This window comes from Crotalus tigris, unplaced genomic scaffold (assembly GCF_016545835.1).
Source record: "Crotalus tigris isolate CLP2741 ecotype Arizona unplaced genomic scaffold, ASM1654583v1 scf7180000024452.453762, whole genome shotgun sequence".
NCBI classification, from domain to species: domain Eukaryota; kingdom Metazoa; phylum Chordata; class Lepidosauria; order Squamata; family Viperidae; genus Crotalus; species Crotalus tigris.
Genome location: NW_024100621.1, coordinates 278,657 through 288,411, shown reverse-complemented (window position 1 = coordinate 288,411; position 9,755 = coordinate 278,657).

The following is a 9,755-nucleotide window of genomic DNA, read 5'->3' as shown; positions in this document are numbered from 1 at the left end:
TTTGCTCGTTGGAAACTGGCTGGAAGGTTACAAATGGTGGTCACATAATCTGGGGACACTGCACTGACATAAACACATACCAGTTGCCAAGCATCCAAATTTTTATCACATGACCATGGGTATGTGTCAGAGCATGCATAGTCTTATTGCACTGAGATAACCCAGGAGTAAACACAGTAAACAATGGTCTATATTAAATGGTGGTTTATCTTACACTATCTACAATATCATACACCAGGAACAATATACATGGTAATACAGCAGGATCCAACACACAGCAGTTACCACAGGAAAACGGAAGAGAGGGAACACATCAGCAGAGCCTTCCCTTTATACAAATGCTCTTAAAGAGACACAGACTTTGCTGAGTCAGTCCCATCATTACATCTTACATCTTACATTACATAAGCTAGTTAGCTGTTAAATCAATACCTTGACAGGATGCTGGAATGGTCATAAGTGTGAAAAAAATCATAAGTCACTTTTTTCTAATGCCATTGTAACTTCAAACGGTCACTAATCAAATGGTTTTTAAATTGAGGACTATTTATATATAGGAATGTGTGAATGAGAATAATGGGAAATTACTGAAACAGTTCAAATAAACCCATTTGTATTACTTTGGTACCTGTGATCTCACTTCTATGCTTATGTCAACCATCCAGCTAGCAAATTCAACATTGAGGAATTTTTACAGCTTTGAGATGCCATAAAAATAAACTTTATTGAATATACATCTCGGTACTGAAGAAGCAAAATCAACTCTGGTTTTCCTGCACAAAAATCTGGTTAGTTAACAATAGCTTTTCATAGCCACCACCCACCCAAGTGTTCAGGTTGCCCAATCACATCTCTTTGGATTGTTATGGGAACGGTCCACTTCTCTGTCAGACACCTGCTTTTGTGACCTTGAGTCTCACAGTTCATGGACAGCTTCTTGAAACTCCTGTTTCTCTTCCAGGCTCTCCCTCCCCACTGTTTCTATAGCAAGTTGAGTAGTGACAGAGGTTTGCAAGCATTTTAGCAATTTGAAACTGTTTAAATCTGGCCTGTGATCTTAGGTTAGATCCTAGATATATTCTGTAACAACTTTAAAGAATATAGGGCTTTAAAATATTCAGCACCATTAACACCACTCAGAAGCCAAATAATAATTAGTATATTTCTCAAAGTAATAATGTTAAATGAGCAAAATATGACATTCCACATCTATTTGACCTGTTGTATTTTGAAACAGCTATTGTTTCTGGGTCATCTTCAAGGGCCACCCCAAGTAGAACTCACTACTGTAATCCAACTGAGAGAGAGGTGACTGGGGAATGAACGGCCCTGGGCAGGGGCTCCTAGTCCAGGAGTAATTATAACTAGTGTACTTGGTAGAGTTAGGCAAAGCTCTCTTATTGTCTAACCCCACATGTTGTGAAGCAAGACCAAGAGAGCAACAGTGCCATAAATTTCAGTGAGGTCCTCTTGAAAACTGTAACAGGAACTTCATGGCTTCAATTACAGTGAGTTAATTAATGCAGAGTCTTATCGAAATTAGTTTCCCACCTTCCCTCAGCAGCCAGATTGAATTGCCTTTTTTGAAAAAAATATTCAACTGACTCTCCACTATCTTTCCACAATTTATCACACCTACTTGGCTGGCCACTTGCTCTCTGAAAAAGAGCTATGAGTTGAAGAGGATCCTCAGATAATGAACTCCAAATGAGGAAGTGTGACCACATCCAGCACTATAAAGAGAATTTTCCTGCTCCCAATGTAGACTTTGTTGAACCAATCTGTTCTTCCCCATCCAGACCCTAACAGACTCCAAGCACATTTACTCTCTGTCTCGGGTCAGGCTGTAGAATTGAATATCAGCATACTGATTGATATTGATCCCACTGGCTTTGTGTAGATGTCAAATGGGAAGAGGAAGAGAGACCAGAGCCCTGCAGCATCTCACAACATAGAGCTTTAGAACTTTACTTCTTCCTTTTTACCACAACTGAGTGAAGCTGGTTCTAGAAAGAGACAGACCAGTCTGAGCCTCAGCCTGTGACATAGGAATTAATTGAATAGAGAGATGCTTATCGGCTGATCCAAAGCATGATCTAGGCAAGGTCCCAAGCCCAGGTCACAAATTAAGAAAAGAACAGCAAAAAAGTCAAACCATCTACAAGAAAAAAAAGGAAGGAAGGAAGGAAGAAAGAAAAGAAAAGAAAAGAAAAAAGGAAAAGAAAAGAAAAGAAACATAGTCAAACTGGTAGTAAGACTTATAGAAAAAAATTGCAGCTTGATTGACTCTTTGTGGCAATCAGTGTCGTACCGCCTCTCTACAATTGATATGTGTTATTTTGAATTCCTTCTTTGACCCAGCTGAAATTTGGACTGGACTGGTCACTCTTCAATCACTTTGGAGGAGGTGTTCTGTCTCTTTGACCATCCGCAAAGTAACCTTTCTTGTTTTCATTCCCTAAGGAAAAAATCTACAATGTGTTTATGTAACAATGGTTGAAGATTTATGAATACAATGAACACCTTACATTTGTATCATGAGCTGGCCCTATGTATGTAATTGGCCCCATAGAATGTGGAATGAAGAGAATCACTGCAGCACTACATTTCTCAATCCCAATACATATCATGATCTGTCAGCAGAGAGATCAAGAACCGGTACAAATTCAGGTTTACAGGAGATTTTGGTACATAGAACTTATGGTTTCATATGTAGGATAATGTGCTGACATCATCAAGAAGTATTTTTTCTTCTTCTCCAAGCATTCCCCTGTGTGTGATGTAGTCTTATGGTAGACATTTTTTTTAATAAAGTTTTTATTGAGTACAAAGAAAAAAAGGATTAAAAACATTGAACATGGTAAATCGTCTTTGACTGACATCTCAGTCCATGTTGTACATTAATTACATATAATATATCTATATACAAACTATACATTTCTGGTCTCTATCTTAACTTATCTCTTTATTTGTACCTCCATTTTTTCCCTCCATCTATAAAATTTATTCCATGTTCGATAAAATTCTGTTTCTTCCTGATTTTTTAATCTTTTAGTTATCCTATCTAGTTCTGCGCAATACATAATTTTCTTTATTAGTACTTCCTCACTCGGTACTTCCATTGCTTTCCACTTTTGAGCAAATAGTATCCTTGCCGCTGTAACCACGTGAATAATTAAATATGTGTCCTTTTTATTTACATTTTTCTCTAGTATTCCTAATAGTAACACTTCAGGTTTGTATAGAATGTTTTGCCTAGTCATTTCTATTGCCCATTCCCAGACCATACGCCAATATACCTGTGCTTTTCTACATGTCCACCATACATGAAAAAAGGTACCCTTTTCTTTTTTACATTTCCAACACATAGATGAATATCTGTTATACATTTTGGCTAATCTGGCCGGAAGGAGATGCCATCTGTAAACCATCTTATACAGGTTTTCTTTATATGATGTCGCCAATGTGATTTTGTTATTTCGCTCCCATGCTTGCTGCCAGAGAAACAAAACAAAGATTATGACAAAAAACATGACTAACATACAAAAAGGAAACCTCGAGGCAAAATTAGGTATACAAGTAGTTTCCAAATTAAAATATCTAGGGATAGCTATTTCAGCACGCTGCTCATCAATTAAAGAAGACAATTATGGCAAATTGATAAAGAATATAAAAGTAGATTTAGACGGTTGGAAAAATTTGCATCTTTCATTACTTGGGAGAATTGCTGCAGTGAAAATGAACAACTTACCTAAAATGATATTCCTGTTTCAGAATATCCCAATTCAATTAGACAAGAAATTTTTCAAGGAGCTGAATAAATTAACCTTAGAATTTGTGTGGTCCGGTAAGAAGGCAAGAATAAAATTAAAGGCATTACAGCAGCGGTTCTCAACCTATGGGTCGCGACCCCATTTGGGGTCGATCGACCATTTTTCGGGGGTCGCCAAAGGTGCGATCCGCCATTTTTCGCGGCGCCGCGCATGCGTGTTGCGCATGGGGGGCAGCGCCGTGTATGCGCGTCGTGCATGGGGCGGCGCCGTGCATGCGCGTCGCGCATGGGGCAGCCCCGTGCATGTGCGTCGCGCATGGGGGCGGCGCCGTGCACGCGCGTCGCGCTTGGGGGCGGCACTGTGCACGCGCGTCGCGCATGGGGCGCGCATGCGCGCCGTGCATTGGGGCACGCCACACATGTGCGCCATGCATTGGGGCCCCGCCCCCATGCGCGCGGCACCACGCATGCGCAGAACGTTTGTGTGACGGGGGTCACCGTCACACAAACGTTGAGAAACACTGCATTACAGGATGCCAAAGAAAGAGGACGTTTAGGTTTCCCAGATTGGGAGCTATATTACCAAGCAGCGGCGCTAACATGGATTAGAGACTGGATAACCTTAGAAAATAAAAGATGTTTACATTTAGAGGGTTATGACCTCCAGCAGGGTTGGCATGCTCACATATGGATGGGGCAAAGCAGAAACCACCAATATTTTTTAAGACATAAGGTTCAGCAAGAATTAATAAAAAGCTGGAATATAGTTAAATGCCAATATTGCACAAAGATTCTGGTTGGCTATCGCCATTGGAGGCAGTCACATATCACGATTTGTATAGGAAAGACAAGGCTATTATATATAAAGACATCTTGACAGAAGAAGGTTATTTAAAACAAAAACAAGAGCTAAAACAACAAGGAATAGACATGGAGTGGTGGTCTTATCTCCAGATACAGTACAAGCAAGATACATGAAGGATAAGCAACAATGGGGTATTAACAGACAAGATACGGGGTTAGATAAAATACTGCTAGGCTATATATGAGGACCAGGTTAAAGAAACAATGGTGACGTGGGCAATAGATCTAGGATATGATATAATTATGGTAGACATTTTGATTAGTCGTATATTACTTCTTCCACAGTGAAGAGTTTGTTCCTTATGCCAGACTTTAAAAAATGATCTGAGGGGAAAAGGGTAATACTGATTCTTAAAAGCACGATGTTGAGACAATTATGTTGCAGGAAAAAGAATAAAAGACAACGCTCTTACTGGCTTCAGCTCGTTGGAGGACTACTGGGAAATAACAATAGCTAGTATGACTAATAAACTGGACCAAAGCAAGATTAGAGCTAATCCCGCCATAAAATTGGCTATAAATCAATAGCTGACATGCTTTTATGATATTTATCTCAAATGGAGAGATATTTAATGATTAGCAAATAGGAAATTTGTATTGCTCCTGTAAAGTGCTATTGACTTGGCAGGCTATGCCTGTTTTGTTTTTTTTTTATGAATTCAGTTCTTGCCAAGACAGAGCAAAGTGCTTAGCCTTAGAATGAAGTTGCTTAGCTGAGAACAAAGTTGAGCTCCGTTAGTACTATTATGCAAAAGCCAGATTCTATGCCAAATTTCCACTTGGCAAGATCGAAGTTGTTTGCAATGGTGCATCTCCCGTCTTATGAAATATTGAGTGGGGTGCAGAGAAGTGATCTGAGAAGAAATTCAAGAATGTGTTAGGCAGCACAAATAAATTAATTTTATTTTTAGCTATTTTTATTTTTGAGAAATTTTAATATGCTCATTGTTATTTTGGTAAAAATTATTCTATGAGATGAAATAAACCCAAGAGGCTGGAGGCAGAGCATAAGGTACCTCAGGGGCTGGGGGAGATCTTAGGATTGTGCTGGCTTCTGAGGGTCTCCCCCATCCCTGAGGCACCCCATGCTCCACTTTACAATCCATGTAGTCACTTAACGACCGCATTAGGGAGAAGCAGGGTGAGATCATTAGGTGAGGTGATTGTGTGGTTGTTTCACTTAACAACATTCATGATTTGCGGCCATGATGGGCAGGCTCCCTTACGGTCATAAGTCAAAGTCTATCTGTATGTGGAATGAAAGGATATTTGAAATCTCAGAGAAAATATATTCCTAATGCAGTGCAATGTGTGCTGATTCAAAAGCATCACAAAAGTTCTGCCAGAAAAGTGCACATTATTATGGAATGCACTATTTACTTATGCAAAATGTAGAATGGCAAACAGACTAATTTTCTTGAGGGATCAAGAATGTTAGAAAGTAAGCCATTTAATTTCCATAACAACTGGAATATAACAATCAGGAAGCTGTCGTATGCGAAGAAGAAAATAAGAACATCAAAAATGCTATGCTGAATCAGATTAAAGGCTTACCTAATGTAATGTTTTGTGTTTACTGTGGAGAGCCCTCCGGAAAGCCCACTGCTATCCACCCTCTTTGATTGCTTTTGTCAGAAGGATGGAAGCACTGCTGTAGTGTCATGCCATAAATTCCACCATATAGATTGTGCATGTGACATCAAAAGGCACACAGAATAAAAGTGAGCTTTGCAGCATGATGCCACAATGCTGCTCTCATCATTTTGAGCCTCCCCCCCCCACTCCCCTTGTCCCTTGTCCTCTCATCGCAGTTGCTGCTAGGAAGCTTCATTGTAGAAGAAACTTGTCCTCTATTCATCACAGTCATCATCCCTTGTTCTTCTCTCATCTCAGTTGCTGCTAGGAAGCTTGAATATAGAAGGAACTCACAACGCTCCTGAGTAACTGATATCCAAAGTCACACTGTTTCCAATGCACATAATTTCACACTGCAATTATGAATATATCATAATTGCAACTAATAGTTATCTGAATCAGACTTTTGTCGGTTTCTCTTTTGAAACTTCCAAAGTCACTATATTTTATTTCCTGGGGATAAATACCGACTTCCTGAAAGCAAATATTTTATTTGAGATGAAAACTGTCCTGTGTGAAGATATGATATGAAAAGGTCTATATCCTGTTTTCTGAAAACTAGAATCAAAGAGCCTGTATTTTTCTGCAAGCCTTCCTTTTCTGAATTTTTCAACAAGTCTGAGGGTCCATTTAACCACAGCTATATTTTTTTTCTATTTTTGTGTTATATTTCTTAAGCACGCCCACTGGCTTCTACTGATTATAATACTATATTAACTTAATAAATCATAGAAAAACAATTCATCATATACCCCACATGACATTCAAAGAAAAAACTGATTAGTAAAAGGAACGTTTCTCTCAGTTCACAAGTCCCTTTATTTTTCTCTTGCCAAGAATTATGATTCAAAGGAAACCAACAACAAATAATTTTATCAGATGATCCACCTACAGTCAAAATTAAAATAACTGCAGCCATCACTGCAGAATAAATAGAGCAACTGAAGTTAATGCAGCAAATGGGCAGAATGGAACATTTTAATAACAGAAATAGAGCAATCATTTCCTCTTTCTCTTCTATCCTGATCACCTTGAAAACAGAATAAGGTCACTATCCAATAGGCTTGGGAGAACACTGAGTTTATATGGTAGATTTTTTTTCCAATGGAAGTCATCTCTCACCATGAAACGCTTCAATATGTTCCTCAAAAGAAAAGAAAATTGTAGGTTACTGCTGCCCTTGTATGACTATAAAATTTTGCAATAACTACAGGAACTGTTCTGTGCTAAAGGGGATGCATCTGTTTGCCCCCTGGAATTTTCATTAAAGAAGGAACAGGAGAGAGAGAGAGAGAGAGAGAGAGAGAGAGAAAAAAGACAGAATGTTAAGTTGTCCTAGTTTGTCAAAGAGCAAAGATCCTGGCCGAAGTTGCCTGACAGGCAGAGAGCACAGTTCTTTAGCCTAGCTAAAGCAACCATTTGAGAGCACAGTTCTTTAGCCTAGCTAAAGCAACCATTTTTGATCTGGTAGGCAATAAGTTGGAAGAATGGCTTAGTCTCACTGACCCTTTCAATATCTCATAGCTTACTAATCACAAGGGACCATGGTGTGTAAATAGACAGGAATTTCCTCTGTGCTCCCTTTTGTATCTTCTACTCTGCACACAGCAATTTGCTTATGAGGTTTTAATCTCAGGGTCTTTCCTTCCTGCCTTTCTTGTCTCAGCACACTTGCTCCTTGGCCCTGCCCGACAGGATGTAGCTTACTGGCAACTAGGCTTTGCATCTCCCTCCACTCATTCCTCCATAGAAGAAAACTTGATCTCTGTTAATATTACAAAGGGCTGGTTTACTCATCCTTTGTCAGGTTACATTTCCCTTTCTTCAAGAACAATAAATTTTAAAACCATGGTATGAAACCTCTCATCAACATGTTTTCCAACATGATATTTACTAAAAGCTACTAAAATGGTTCCCCACCATTTCTTCTAAACCACGGGTGTCAAACTCGATTGCATCATGTGATGTATCGTGACATATCATGACACCTTTTGCCTTTGCAGAGCCAGGATGGGCGCGGCCTGTGCATGACACATCCGGCTCATGGGCCGCCAGTTTGACACTGCTGCTCTAGACTCTCTCAAGCACTCTGTCTTAGTCTTCAACGGTAGGCAGGTAGATAACCGACCAAACAAGGCTACTGCTTCTCCATTGATACCTCAGGATGGAAATCAGGATGGTGCTAGAGGCTGCTGTCATGCTTTGCAGTAAGTTTCCATTTTTAAAGAAGTGATTTTTCAAATAAAATCAGATGCTTCAAGGAACTTGAAGGCACACAAGTACATTTAGTCTGGAAAAGAAATGATGTTAAACCTCTACGATTTCCAGTAAGGAAATAAATGAAGTGAAGTGAAATGAGACACAAAAGTGAAGTCCACTTACTAGTGTGGCCATTTCACTGATGGCCAGAGGTGTTGGCATTTGCTCAGATATGTAGGGTTTGGGGGTTCTTTGCATATACACATCCCTCTTTCCAAACTATTCAGAGCAGAACTAATTTTTCTTTTTCTATACAATTGCATCTAAATGGTTTGCTTGTTGCATTTGTAACCCTACATTTGTAACCCTACAGCTGTCACTCTTTCTTTAATCTACTAGAGGTAATTAATTATATGAAATATAGATAGAGGCACTGGAAAACAAGGCAACACAGCAATCATATGCATGGCAGCTCAGAAGATTCAATTTATTGGAATTTACTCTCAGGCAAATGACGAAAGAACGACAGTCTATGACACAGAATTAATAAGAAGATGAGACCTTTCAAATGTGCAAGTAGGATTTCTTTTAATACTGATCAAAATATTCTTAGAATTTATGTGTTTTATATAAGCAAAGTCCACATTTTGCAAAAAAAAGTATCACCATTTTATATTAGCTATTATTCCATCTTCAGCAGCTAATTATATTGGATGGCAGGACCATGCATAAATAAAAGCATAATATTAGCACCATTGAATCATTTTTTATTGCAAGAGAGGCTACATCAAATGCTTATTAAACAGAAAGCAACAGAGTAAAGTTTTGTTTAGACCATACGCTTCCTAATCTGCTGACAAAATGCCCTTTTTCAGTTAAAAATGGATAGTTCAACACTTTCATGCTGTGCTGAAATGCATCCTTTCAGAATAACCCAGTTTCTGCAGCAACACCTGCAACATTATTTTGAAATATACTTTCATTCCAAACTGACCAGTTTGGTCAGGGGAACAAAAACAACAGAGAATTTATTTTTTTGAAAGTCTAGAAATCTCCTATGGATTTTCTGAATGAAATAAGAAAAGACTGAACTGATGATTTCTGGATTCAGAGATTAAAATGAGGCCAAAAAGGATGGGGAACGTAATAAGATGATAATTATACTCAACAGAAAGAAGAAGGAAGGCATAACTATACTTTCTGCTTGTTTCATTTCATTTTTTTTTCTTTTTCTTATTTTATATTTTTGTTGTTGTTGTTTTGTATACTTTTACTATATTGAGAA